This window comes from Bidens hawaiensis, unplaced genomic scaffold (assembly GCF_021521415.1).
Source record: "Bidens hawaiensis isolate Kalapana, Puna unplaced genomic scaffold, B.hawaiensis_p1.1 tig00003822_1, whole genome shotgun sequence".
NCBI classification, from domain to species: Eukaryota; Viridiplantae; Streptophyta; class Magnoliopsida; order Asterales; family Asteraceae; genus Bidens; species Bidens hawaiensis.
The window spans coordinates 2,251,525-2,266,591 of NW_027491219.1; the positions used below are offsets into that span (position 1 = coordinate 2,251,525).

The 15,067-nt window shown below is 36.6% G+C and overlaps 1 pseudogene; it reads right to left on the reverse strand.

Moving 5' to 3' along the window:
* Positions 1 to 14,027: 14,027 nt before the first annotated feature.
* Positions 14,028 to 14,771, reverse strand: LOC143624503 (secreted RxLR effector protein 161 pseudogene; annotated as a pseudogene).
* Positions 14,772 to 15,067: the final 296 nt, after the last annotated feature.

The following is a 15,067-nucleotide window of genomic DNA, read 5'->3' on the forward strand; positions in this document are numbered from 1 at the left end:
GCGGGTCTGAAGGACCGAATGGGTTAGTTAAATGGATAGAGAAAATAGAATCAGTGGTGAATATCAGCAACTGTCCCGAGGATTGTGTCGTTAAGTACGCCACCTGTACATTCACCGACCATGCCTTGACATGGTGGAACACCATAGTACAGACTCGAGGTCAGGCGGCTACAAACCTCATGACCTGGACGGAAGAGTGTTGGAACATTTCTGCCCAAAGAATGAATTGCAGAAACTGGAAAACGAGTTGTGGAACCTGGAGATGAAGGGGGCGGACCACTTGGGTTATACCAATCGGTTTAATGAACTGTCACGATTAGTACCGTGGTTGGTCACCCCGGAGACGAAGAGGGTGGAACGTTATATTTGGGGACTTACTCCAGTGGTGAGGAGTATAGTCAACGCGGGGGGACACCAGACGTATGAAAGTGCAGTGACACAGGCTGGCATTGTCACGTATGATTTCTTGCGGAGCGGATCACTAAAGGTGACAGGAGAATCCGCTGGGGGAAAACGGGGTACACATGATCATGGAATCCAGGAAAAGCAGCAAAGCAAACGAGCTAGGCCCGCTGCCCAGAGCTATGCCATGACTAGTTCGGGCGGAAGGCAAGAACCGCAGAAGGGAACGTTTCCTAAGTGCGGGAAATGTGGTTACCACCATAGTGGCGTGTCCAAAGAGGTGGTGTGCCACCGGTGTGGCAGGATTGGACACTACGCACCAAATTGTAAAACAAATCTGAACAACCTGAACCGACAACCGCAACCTATTCGTGCGCAACCATTTAGAACTCAACCAGCCCGACAGCAGAACCCGCAAGGAAACCAGATGGTGACCACTAGCCATGCTTGCTACGAATGCGGCAGCACGGATCACTTCAAAAGGAACTGCCCGAAACTGAACCAGGGAGGAAACGGGAGACAACTCACGGGTCAGGCATCGTCGTCCAATCCGGCGCGAGGCCGAGCATTCGTGATGGGGGTGAACGAGGCGCGCCAGGACCCCAGCGTAGTGACAGGTACCTTCCTCGTCTCTGATCATTACGCTTCTGTATTATTTGATACAGGCGCCGATAGAAGTTTTGTCTCCGTTAGATTCCTTTCGGTAGCAAACCTTCTTATTGGTGAAACCATAGAACCTTACACCGTAGAAGTCGCTAACGGTAAAACCATGATAGTTAATCGGATAGTTCGGAATTGCCCTTTTATTCTGAACGAACAATCCTTTCTGATTGACTTGTTACCGGTAGAATTGGGTAGTTTTGACGTGATAGTGGGAATGGATTGGTTAGCACGTAACAGGGTAGAAATAAACTGTGAAAAGAAAATCGTCAAGATCCGAGTGTCGGATGACGAGGAGGTATTAGTGCAAGGAGAAAAATCCGGCACCATGATACCATTTATATCCCATCTCAAGGTGTTAAAATATATACGTCAGGGATGTGTGGCGTATCTAGCGAGCCTGACGGCCACTGATCCTGAGGAAAAACGGGTGGACGATATTCCCGTGGTACGCGAATTCCCACAAGTTTTTCCAGAGGAACTTCCTGGATTACCACCAACCCGACAGGTCGAATTCAGAATCGATCTGTTACCTCAAGCTGGCCCTGTTGCTAAGGTGCCCTACCGACTTGCACCATCCGAGATGCAAGAATTATCCAATCAGTTGCAGGAATTGTTGGATAAAGGATTTATACGTCCCAGTTATTCCCCGTGGGGTGCACCTGTTCTATTCGTGAAAAAGAAGGACGGGAGCCTTAGAATGTGCATTGATTACAGGGAATTGAACAAGTTGACAATCAAAAATAGGTATCCTCTCCCCCGAATCGATGATCTGTTCGACCAACTACAAGGTGCGAGCTACTTTTCAAAAATAGATCTTAGATCGGGATACCATCAGGTTAGAATTCAGGAGGAGGATATCCCAAAAACCGCATTCCGGACTCGCTACGGCCATTACGAATTCTTAGTTATGCCTTTTGGGCTAACAAATGCGCCAGCAGTATTCATGGATCTCATGAATCAAGTCTGTAAACCCTATCTCGACAAATTCGTCATTGTATTTATTGACGATATTTTGATATACTCGAAGAGTAGAGAAGAGCACGAGCAACACTTAAAGTTAGTTTTAGAGCTCCTGGATCAGGAGAAGTTATTTGCAAAATTCTCCAAGTGTAACTTCTGGTTACAAGAGGTGCAATTCCTCGGTCACGTTATAAACCACCAAGGAATACACGTTGATCCGAGTAAGGTTGAAGCAATTAAGAATTGGCAAGCGCCTAAATCTCCAAAGGAAATCCGCCAATTCTTAGGCTTAGCTGGATACTATCGTCGATTTATTGAGAACTTTTCCAGCATCGCCCAACCTTTAACCCTCCTGACTCAAAAGGATCGGAAGTATGAATGGGGTGAAGAACAGGAAACGGCGTTTCAAACGCTAAAACAAAGATTGTGCCAAACGCCAATCTTAAGTCTCCCCGATGGAGACGATGGTTTTGTCGTGTATTGTGACGCATCCCGGAGAGGGTTAGGATGCGTATTGATGCAAAATAGTAAGGTTATAGCCTATGCTTCTCGACAATTAAAAGTTCACGAGAAAAATTACACTACTCATGACCTAGAACTGGGAGCAGTCATCTTCGCACTTAAAATCTGGAGACACTATCTCTACGGTACAAAGTGCACCATCTTCACTGATCATAAAATTTGCAACACATATTCGATCAGAAAGAACTGAATATGAGACAACGAAGGTGGGTCGAATTACTGAGTGACTATGACTGTGACATCCGATATCACCCCGGCAAGGCTAACGTTGTAGCCGATGCCTTGAGTAGGAAAGATCGAGTTAAGCCACTACGCGTGCGAGCGTTGGGAATGATAGTCCAGTCGAACCTTTCGGATTTGATTCGAGTCGCTCAACGCGAGGCGTTGAAAGGGGACCAATTGGAAAAAGAGGGACTTTTCTGTAACGAGAAGAATTTCGAACAGCGTGTGGACGAAATTCTCTATTTCAAAAATCGGATTTGGATTCCGACCCTCCATGACCTTCGTGAATTAATCATGGACGAAGCACATAAATCAAAATATTCCATACATCCGGGATCAGATAAAATGTACAAGGATGTGAAAGAATTTTACTGGTGGCCAGGTATGAAAAAGGATATAGCCACATACGTCGGCAAGTGTACGACGTGTGCGAGAGTTAAGGCGGAGCACCAGAAACCCTCTGGAATGTTACAACAACCGGAAATTCCCGAATGGAAATGGGAGCAAATCACGATGGATTTCGTGACACACCTCCCTAAGACACCCCGGGGACATGATGCAATTTGGGTAGTCATGGATCGATTAACCAAATCAGCACATTTTATCCCGATTAGAAATAATTATAACACTGAGAGACTTGCGCAGATTTATATAAGTGAAATAGTGTCTCGTCATGGCATCCCCATCTCGATCATCTCCGATAGGGATAGCCATTTCACCTCCAAACTTTGGCAAGCTGTCCAAGAAGCATTGGGAACACGTATTGACCTAAGCACAGCTTACCACCCTCAGACCGATGGTCAGTCTGAGAGGACCATTCAAACTTTGGAGGATTTGCTTCGTGCCTGCGTACTGGACTTTAAGGGAAATTGGGATCAACATCTCCCACTCGTCGAATTTTCCTATAATAACAGTTACCATAGCAGTATAAAGGCAGCACCTTATGAAGCATTGTATGGACGGAAATGCCGATCACCACTTTGCTGGTCTGAAGTGGGTGACTCGCAGGTCATTAGATCGGATTTGGTCCAGGAGACGACCAGCAAGATTCTTGAAATCAAGAACAACCTGAAAGCCGCGCGGGATCGGCAGAAGAGTTATGCCGATACCCGTCGAAAACCGTTGTCATTTGAGAAGGGGGAAAAGGTATATTTGAAAGTATCACCGTGGAAGGGTGTGGTTAGATTTGGAAAGGCGGGGAAGTTAGCCCCGAGATACATTGGACCATTCGACATTATTGCAAAAATCGGTCCTGTAGCATACCGATTAGAACTGCCTGATGAACTGAGTGCAGTTCACAACGTGTTTCACGTGTCGAACCTGAAACGGTGTCTATCGGTATTACCCTTAGAGGGTGTTCAAATAAATGATAAGCTCAACTTCGTAGAGGAGCCCATTGAAATAGTGGACGGTAAGATCAAGCAACTTAGACACAATAAGATCTCGTTGGTCAAAGTTAGATGGAATTCGCAACGAGGCCCAGAATTTACTTGGGAACGAAAGGATGAATTTCGGAAGAAATACCCCCACCTATTTCCTCAAAAGGAAGTAGTTGACGTGTAAAATTTCGAGGACGAAATTTTTATAACGGGGGGAGAATGTAACGATTCCGGCAAATCCAGGTATACCCTAGCCGGTATATACTATTTACGTGTCATTTAGTATTGATTATATGAGTTATAGTACGTGTATACGAGTATATATGATTCATAGTACGAATCATACTCGATTATATAGTGAATCGTATTGGAATTACAATTAACCAATGAACGATTATTGAAACCCGAACGAATCGGGAATTACATTATAGACGAAGTATATAATGTTTAGTGATATTTACAAAGTATTAATGCTTCGGGATAAGTGAATTATAGCACAGAGAAAGGATTTCGATTTACTAGTACGTCGGTACGGTAAACGAAACCTTTAACATCAAACCAAGCAAGAGACGATCGATCAAGCCGAAAAAGATGCGTAATTATTAATAATATGATGTTTTAATGTCATGGTTTAAGTTTTTAAAGTTTTTAAGTCGGTTTTATGTAAATTTTATTTTAACCCGAAAAACAACCATTTTAGGCTCGTTTTAAGCCGAATTACGAGTTTAAACGAGAAACGAACTGAGCCAGATTATCCAAAACATTATCCGGATTACGGAAATCCGAATATGTGGCTAATATTGAAGTTGTGGGGCCCACCCCCACCCATTACTTGGACCGATCGGTCCCCTTTACACACATTATCAATTCATTTTTTTTTTCTAACACCAAACTCTCTCAAATCTTTCAAACCTTCAAACATTCAACCCAAAAACCCTTGATCCAAACCAAGAACACAAGGTATAACACATGTTTTATTGCTTAAATCTTGTTTCCAACTTCATGATCTTGAGAAAAGGAGGTTTCAAATGTAAAAATGGGTGAAAACCCGAGTTGAAACCGATTCTCGCATGATCAAGTGATGTATACAAGTTATACAAAGGATCTTGATCCAAGTGATGAGTTAAAAGAGTTTAGAACGAAATTTTACGGTTGAAATCTTGTAAAATGAGTTTTCCATGTGAAAGACGGGTGAAAGCCCGAGATGAAACCGACTCTTGCATGATCAAGAGATGTATACATGTTATACAAGGGATCTTGGTCCAAGAAATGAGTAAAAAGAGTCGAGAACGGATTTTTACGGTTAAAAACCTTTGTTTTTATATCAAAACCGACACTATGAAAGAAATGGTTTGACTGTTGGTGTAACTTGCTTGGTATAGTGTTATTGTGCTTGTAAGTGTTGTATCTAGTGGCTAGCAAAGGCTAGAAACCAAGATCTTTGCGATCTAACGCTAGAAAACACAAGATAGTTCGGTTTTCGTGTGATTTGTGATTTTGGACAGATTGTAGTAGGCTTAGAGTCGGGTCATGAAATTTCACAGAGATGATCTATACATGAAAATATGAGATCTGTGAATTTTTGGTAATTTTTGGATAAAAGATGAATATTTGGTGAATTTAATGCTCGGTTTTGGCCAAAAATGGTGAAAAATAGCTAAACTTGATAACAAATTCTGAAAAATTTAGGATAAGCTTTTTATAACATATAAAGGTCACACACAAAATTTGAGCTCAGTTGGAAAAGTCTAAGGGGGCTTTTCGGTAAAACGAGTTCTAGGGCTTTCTAGCTCGGTTTTTGTGAAAATGGCTTGAAAAATGAGTTTTGGGTTCTGGAAAAATTCCAGGGAGTTATGAGGATGGCAGGGATCATCCCAGAAAAATTTGGGATTTTTCTAAAGTCTTTTGTTATTTTTGACATATTTAGTGTTTTAATAAGGTTTAAAAATAGATAAATAAATGTAAATATAAGAAATTAAATCTGGAAAATTTTTATAAAATTTCTTACTGTCAAAATAAGTTTTGTTCAAAATTTCAAGACCCGAGACTAAACGGGTAATTATTTGTGCTAAAAAGAACATAAAAACAAATTTTTAAAGCTTAAAACGTGTAAACCGGCAAAACTCGCATAAGCGAGCTGACTGGTATATGAAAACCCTAAAAATGGACCATTTCCATAAAACTAAGTAAATTAAGTAAAAATAAATCATCCGAAAATAATTCAGATGATTTGGGTAATTTCACCCGATTTTACTGTTTCCGGCACCTAAATGACGGAAACGGGCCCCGCGGCCAAACGGGGTGTCCAAACCGAGCTCTAATTTCATCACTTTAACTAAATTAACAGTCAAACACCATTTTTGGGTCGGGTGTGACCAAACTCATTTTTGAAACTAAAAACGGATAACCGTGCTAGGCACGCAAATCAAGGAAATCATAAAAATGATAATTTTGACCGTCAGACTCTAAGCAATGTCACAATCTGAGTCCTTAGAAGTGTCACGGGGTTAACATTGTCCCCGAATCGAGTACAGTACTGGGCTAACAATGTCCCCAGATGTACCGATTGATACGTATTTAATTTATGGGAATTATATAGTAACGACTAGATATTATATTACAGATCCAGGCTTATAGCAGTTCATTGTATCACGTCCCGACTCACAGAAAGGTGAGTTTTCACGAGCCCCTTTTACTGAACTGTTTTAAATATTTTCCCGGGGCGGAAAGCATGTATTTATTAAAGTATTTAAGTACATACTGATCGTATGGAAACACTTGTATATTGAAATATATATATGGTTTGATGGATAGAATACATAAATTGTTTATCGTGTGGGATTGTTCTGGGGTAACATAGTTCCCAGAGGTTATTATTATTGTTCTGGGGTAACATAGTTCCCAGAGGTTATTATTGTTCTGGGGTAACATAGTTCCCAGAGGTTATTATTATTCTGGGGTAACATAGTTCCCAGAGGTTATTATTGTTCTGGGGTAACATAGTTCCCGGAGGTTATTATTGTTCTGGGGTAACATAGTTCCCGGAGGTTATTATTGTTCTGGGGTAACTTAGTTCCCAGAGGTTATAAATGTTCTGGGGAAACATAGTTTCCCGCATAATTACATTGTTTAATAAATGATTATTAAAATGATCTGTCAGTGTTTATTTAAATTAGTGAAACTCACCAACTATTCGTAGTTGACCCGTTTTCTTTACATGTTTTCTAGGTATGCCCAAGTTGGAATGATTGATATGTGCTTAATGATCTGTGCTACTTGTTGGAAGCTTGCTGATCTATATTTTGTAATGAATATATTAATGTCTTATCGGTAAAACTTGTGTGTAACACCTAGACAGTAACGAAACTAGTAACAATGTAATATGATATAAATTAATGTAGTGGTATTTTCTTTATAAGCAAGGCTGTTGATATCAGATGTGTCTGTTGCATCCCGTGTACGTTTCCGCTGCGGTTACGGGTGAAATTTGGAATGATAATTTATTTAATTAAATCTTATAATTATTTCATGTAAAGTTTGACGCAAGGTATTTTTCCGTGTCGCCACCCTCGTTTTGTTAATGGAATCCGACAATCCGGCATATAACCTTATCCTAGTTTAGGAAAAACTAATGAATTATCTTCATATGGTAACCGTCTGCATGTTAACCGTTCGTTGTGTTTTCCGTTCGTAACCGCTGCCGGATTTTCCGTCTGTAACCGCCGCCGGTAGTCAAGTCCAGAACTCCGATATACTCCATCGTACCGTTGACAATAGGAATGTTTTAATTTTATGAATTTATTTTGTTTAGATTTCGATTTGAAGATATTAATTGGGTGATTGCATCTTTCCTTGATTTTGCTTTCAGATTTGAAACATCTATTTTTGTCTCTGATTGTGTGTTTTTTGGTACAAAGTTGGGCAATTTCCAAAAAAAATAATAAATAATTGCCTTATGATTTGATATCTATTTGGTTTTGTAATAGCAGACTAATGTAAATATCCTAAATACACTAACCAAAAGCCTTACTTGGGTATTTCAATTTGTGTAAAGGAATGTATCATACGAATGAAATCAGAAAGTGTGTACCCGGATTGAAGAAAAGAAGATTCTCACGAAGAACGAGCGGATGAATTCATGTAGAGATCAATTCGTGCTGATAACGTAAAATGAACCCGAGAATTTAGAGAGAATTTGTGTAGAATATTATTCATCATCAATTCCAAATGTTTAGTACGTCAGAATATATATACAAGAATATAACCGTCACTTATAGTTATGTAGGGTATTGTATATCTGGTTTATAACACTAACTTTTTTCTCAAAACATATCTTTATTACAAAATTTTAATTTCAATTAATCCATACTGCCACATAATCATATATTAAACTCTGCCATTTTTTTACACATCGTATTGGTGCAACATAACTAACTTTTTAAAGATATTTAATTTGGATTTTTCTCCAAACACCTTTAAAAAACACCAATTTCTCAACCATTGTGTGGTTTCACCATTTCCAAATAATCATCTTCACCAAATAACCACCTTCAACCGATGAATAACCGTCACCCTCCCGTACCTATATATACATACAGGGGCGGAATTACATTCAACAGAAGGGTGCAGCCGCCCCCTTAATATTTTCTTCTGGTGTGTTATATATACGTTAAGATTTTGATTGCCCCCCATAAAATTTTACAAGTGCCCCCTTAATTCGGGATCTATGTTAATGAATATTGTTAATTGGATATGGAGAGTGATAATGTTTGTCATAGAAAAATGGTAAAGTTTGTAGGTTTGTTTGATAAGGAAGATGAAAGTGAAAGTGAAAGTGAAAGTGAAAGTGAAAGAGAGGTTCTTGGAAAGTGGAGCAGTTAGAAAAATGTATAATTTATCCAACTTTTTAACTGCTGATATAAAGTTCATGTATTACTACACTATAATAATAGTATTTAATAGAAAAATATCATTTTTATGTTAAAAAGTATTTGATGTATATCTAGTATTTTATAAAATACGAAAACTTATTCTTTATTTTTGTGAAAGTTACTAATTACAATTAGTTAGCTGCGTGCCCGCGCGATGCGGCGAGGTATGCACGTAAACTTGACATCGGATGCGTAACCGGTGTTACTGTCTCTGTATGCGCGTGACTTCACAATAGTACATGCATAACCCGACGATAGTATGCTCGTATTGTAGCACTGGAATTTTAACCAGTGTTAGTAAGCACGTCACACAACAACTATGCACGCTTAGTCAGGTGTTGGTGTGCACGTAAGGATACATGAACTCGTTTTGACCCACAACCCATTCCGCTTGACAATGTTCTAACCGAAATTCGTTATGACTTGACCCCTTTCAACGACTTATTCCAACCTTAACCTTTTAGACCCATAACCCGAACGGCCGACCCCCCCCCCCCCCCCCGATTCGTTTGCCAGTCTTTAATGGTAATCACGTAACACGTTAAGTTTTTAAAGTGAAAAAAAATATAGCAATACCATACTCAAATTAAAGAGAATAAAATTCTCGTTTTTATTGTATATATATTTTTAAAAAATTTTGATGTATGAAAAAGTTATTAACGTTTAAACGTCGTCGGGGTAGTTGGTTTAAAATAAGGGGTATATATGTAACTATTATATAAATTAACAAAATGTGATTAAAGTTAAAGGGCTATACTTGTAATTATTTTAAAATACACTATAAACCGTAACATGATTTTACTTTTGCTAAAAGACAAAATTGTCAAAAACAAAATTATCCCTAAAGTGTCTTAATATTATGCATGGAAGATTGTACCTAAAACAATGAGTTTGGTACCTCTTAAAAATTAAGAGATCCCTCACTCATGCTTTATATATAGTATAGATATATAAGAGTTCAAAAATTAAAAATAATCATTTAGCTTTTATTTAACACTTATTAGTATAAATAACTTTTAATATACAATTTCTTATTTTACAAAATTTTAACTATACGGTTGTGACGTTTTTACCTTTATTATTGTACATTTCGATGTTTATGTTTAGTTTGTTTACATCATTTTCAGTTTTCGTTAACTTTATCATATATCAACATATATAAAATGAAAATCCGCAAAGAACAATTTTATAAATATAATATATAGTTATACATTTGTAATGACGTTTAATATACTTATATTGATTATATATAACTTTATTAGTTTTTTAAGCCGTGTATTTACCATATTTGTCAAATGATAGTGTATCTTTATTTGCTTATTACTTTTTATATGACCGACCCGACCCAACCGAAACTGGAGCGCAAAAATTTATTATATGGAGAACGAAAATAGACAAACGACCTTTAAAAATTTCTGCCCCCCATGATTAAAATTTCTAGGTTCGTCACTGTATACATACCCATATTTATCTATTCTCACCCCAACTTACGATGTTATTATACATATATACTTACGTTCAATCATTACGATGGTGGCGGTACATGGCGATCACAACTAACTCATGACATCATCCTCGGCACCGCTTCCACGGCTCCACCGATGACGACATAACAATGGATGGTGGCCGGCTTTGAGTTAGCGGGATAACCGCCTGCATTGGGTGATGAACCACCGTTGAAGCATTTGAAAGCATCAGACATTAACCGCTCTTCGCCGCCTGATGATGATGGATACTGCGTTAAAAGACACCAGACTTTAATCGATCTTCGCTGCCTGTGGAGACTTATCAATCATGCCCGTGATAAATTGCATAAATTATGTTACCAATATTTAATATAAAAAAACATAAATAATTATATGTAGTGTCATTTTTAAAAAAGAAATATTTTTAAAATTAGCACATTCTGTTAATGTTAATAAAATTAACAATATGTAAAAGCATACCATTTGTAGCGTCATGAAATTATAGAAAAATTAACATTTTTACCAAAAAAAACTATTCATGCACACATAATTAATTAACATTTTACCAAAAAAAATCATTATTTTAATTAAATGGCATCGGATATAATTACAAATTTTACTCTTAGAGGTTAACCAAATATACATTTTTAACATATTTATGAATTTTGTTTTAAAATTTTACCAACTCATGACCATGTTAAAATTCAAAAATGCCAACACAAGTGTTAAAACATGAACACACTTTATAAGTGTTAATACATAAGCACACTTTAGAGGTTAAACAAATATACAGTAGTTTGTTTAAATTCATTTTATTTGAATTTCTTTGTGGTATAATTGCAAGTACTAGAATGTACTTGCTTTGTTAACAAATATTATGTATTTGTATGTTTATCGAGAGAACCTATGTTGGATTAAAAAGAGTCAATTTGTTTGACTTCGTAACAATCATTTTATTTGAGTTTGTTTGTGGGTTATTTGCTTTGTTAACAATGTTATGCTATTTTATATTTGTTACAAACTCTGTTGAGAGGATATGTGTTGGTATCAAAAAAAGGTTTTAGATATAGAATGTTATTCTATTTTATGTAATTATAATCCAACATATAGATTATAGAAGACAGAGAAAAAAAACCTACGTACATTTAACATGAATATATTTCTCAACCGTGTATCTGTTTAACTGTTTAAGCATATGTATTAGATCAACATCGCTTATAATAAGTGTTTAATTATCCTTTTATCAGGTTATAACTTACGTAACCACTTTATTTTTTCAGTCAAAATATATAAGTTTATCACAATTTTTAAATGCTCTTTTCGATAATCTTTTTAAATATAAGTTTTAATAATTTTTTAAAATATTGTTTTACTTTTATTATCTATCTAGATAGATTTGATATAACATGCATCATATCATTGGATATATGGTTGTTGATTGTCTTTTATATTTAGGTTGTGTAACAATTATATTAAATATTAATCTTTGCATGGGTATGTTTTTGTTTATGCTATCATGCTACTTGATTTTAATGTAATTTATGAGTATCACCGAATAATGATGTTTGTATACAAATATATAAAATACTGTCGTAACACGTGGATAACATTGCTAGTTTTATAACAATTTAAAAACACCATTAATAAAATAGGATTTTTATAAATGAAAGGATTATTTGAAAATAAATATGTTTCTAACTATAAGTTAAAGATTTATATGGAGTTATTGATTTATTCTAATATTCTCTTATATATTTTTCCAACTCAGAACATTATATTCACGACTCACAAGTACGTAAATTACTTGTTTTTTTAAGTTTTCTTCTATGATATGATTTCTAATAAATCTGTTAAGTTATTGATATGAAGTTTCATGAAGACTGCTCTAAACATGGAGGGTTTCTTTATAGTTTTGTATTTTTTATGAAGACGGTCAATCGGTCATCCGTTTACTCATAACTTAAATGATCAGTTGGACCTTTATTATAAATAAATAGAGTTTGTTTTTAGATTTTATATAAAGATAGTTTTGCTATTTTGACATCTACTCAACCGTCAAATGGTATAAATATAGAAGTACTATATCTATACTATATATAAAGCATGAGTAAGGGACCTCTTAATTTTTAAAAGGTACCAAACTTGTTGCTTTTAGTACAAACTACAATGCATAAATTTAAGACATTTTAGGGGCAGTTTTGTCTTTTGACAATTTTGTCTTTTAGCAAAAGTAAAATCATACTTTGATTTTTAAGTTATTCAAAATTAACTACAAGTTTGGTCCTTTAACTTTAGCCATATTTTGTTAACTTATATAATAGTTACATATATACCCCTTATTTTAAACTAACTACCCCAACGACGTTTAAACGTTTATAACTTTTTCACACGTTAATATTTTTTTAAAAACATTATACCATAAAAACATGTATTTTATTATCTTTAATTTGAGTATGATATTGGTATACTTTTTCTATTTTAAAAAGTTAACGCGTTACCTGATTACCATTAAAGACCGGCAAACGAATTTGTTGGGTTCGGGCCATGGGTCTACAAGGTTAAGGTTATAATGAGTCGATACAAAAAGGTTAATTTAGTTTGGAACAGGACGGGTTTGGGTTGAAAGGGGTCAAGTCATAACGAATTTCGGGTTTAACAGTGTTAAACGGAACTGGTTGCGGGTCAAGACGAGTTTAATGCAGCGTTAAGTGAGCATCGACACCTGATTGCACGTGTACAACCGTTGTGTGACGTGCTTACATATACCGGCTAAGATTCCAATGCCGAAATACGAACATACTATCTTCAGGTTACGCACATACTATTTTGAAGCCACGCACATACAGAAACGGTAACACCGGTTACGCATCCGATGACATGTTTGCATGCATACCGCGCCGCATCGTGCAGGCACGTAGCTAGTAGTATATCACGAGAGGCTTGATAAACTAACAGTAACCAGTACCGCATCACAAATTGTCGATGCTGCAGCATCACGCTGGTTTTTTGCTAGTAAAAATAAAAATAAATAACTAATTAAAAGGTTGGAGATCAGCCAAAAGTTGAATTAAAAATTCCCAAAATCTCAAACATAAGAAATATCAATACCAATCATATTTTATGTACAAAGAGGTTAACTGAATAGAGATCCCACACATGTAACCCGAAAAATTAGACCAAAAATCAGTTGAGGCTGTTTTAAAGTGGTACAGAGGAATTTGATTATTATTATTGACTGATGTATTCTATATTTTGGTTATATACTACCAAAAGTACAAAAGAAGGATATTTAAATACAATAAAGGTTTGACCCTTAACAAAGGAAATACAAAATAAAAGGAATATGCTATTCCTTGATTGTAGCCCAGCAACGGTTGGAAGCAAGCTGTCAATATATGTCAATATATGTAGAGATCTTTAAATGGGGGAAATGATGGAAAGTGATCCCTTGCAATATTCCTTTAACTATTTTGTTACAATTTCTAACAGTCCCCCTTAAGTTGAGTAGTCGGATCTCCAATGCTCAACTTGCCAAGACAATTGTTGAATATTCTTCCATTAACGGCTTTGGTTAAAATGTCTGCAAGTTGGTCTTCTGATCGGACAAATGGAAGTTCTATAATCCCCGCTTCAAGTTTTTCTTTGATGATGTTTCTATCGACCTCCACATGCTTTGTACGATCGTGTTGAACATGATTTTTTGAAATTTGTATTGCGGCTTTGTTGTTACACATGATTCTACTAGCTTTGGTTTGAAGAAACCCGATTTCTGTCATAAGTTTACGTATCCATAGAACCTCTGCCACACCCCGTGCAATTCCTCGGAATTCCGCTTCGGCACTAGATAATGCTACGACCTTCTGTTTTTTGCTTCTCCATGTAACTAAATTTCCACCAATCAGAGTGAAACAACCCGATGTTGATCTTGCATCATCTTTGTCTCCTGCCCAGTCTGCATCGGTATATAATTGAATTTTTAGGTGTTTATTTGGTTGGAAGAGAACCCCATGGCCTGTTGTCCCTTTGAGATATTTGATAATTCGCCATACTGCTTCCATGTGAGTGTCTTGAGGTTGATGCATAAACTTGCTAACTACCCCCACTGCGTATGCGATGTCTGGACGAGTATGCGAAAGGTATATTAATTTTCCTACCAAATGTTGGTATCTTTCTTTGTCTGCTAGTTTCCCTCCTTCTTCCATGTGGAGTTTATGATTAACCACCATTGGCGTATCAGCCGGTTTGCAGTCTATCATACCTGTCTCTGCTAAAAGGTCAGGAATATATTTTTTTTGACATATAAAAATACCCCTTTTAGATCTTAGTACTTCAATTCCAAGAAAGTATTTAAGCCTTCCCAGGTCCTTCATTTTAAATTCTTTAAACAAGTTTGCCTTCAATTTCTTCATCATCGTTCCCTGTAATGATCATGTCATCAACATATATTATTAAATAAGTTACAAGGTTACCTCTGTTTTTAAGGAAGAGCGTATGGTCAGATTGCTTTGTCGAAATCCATATC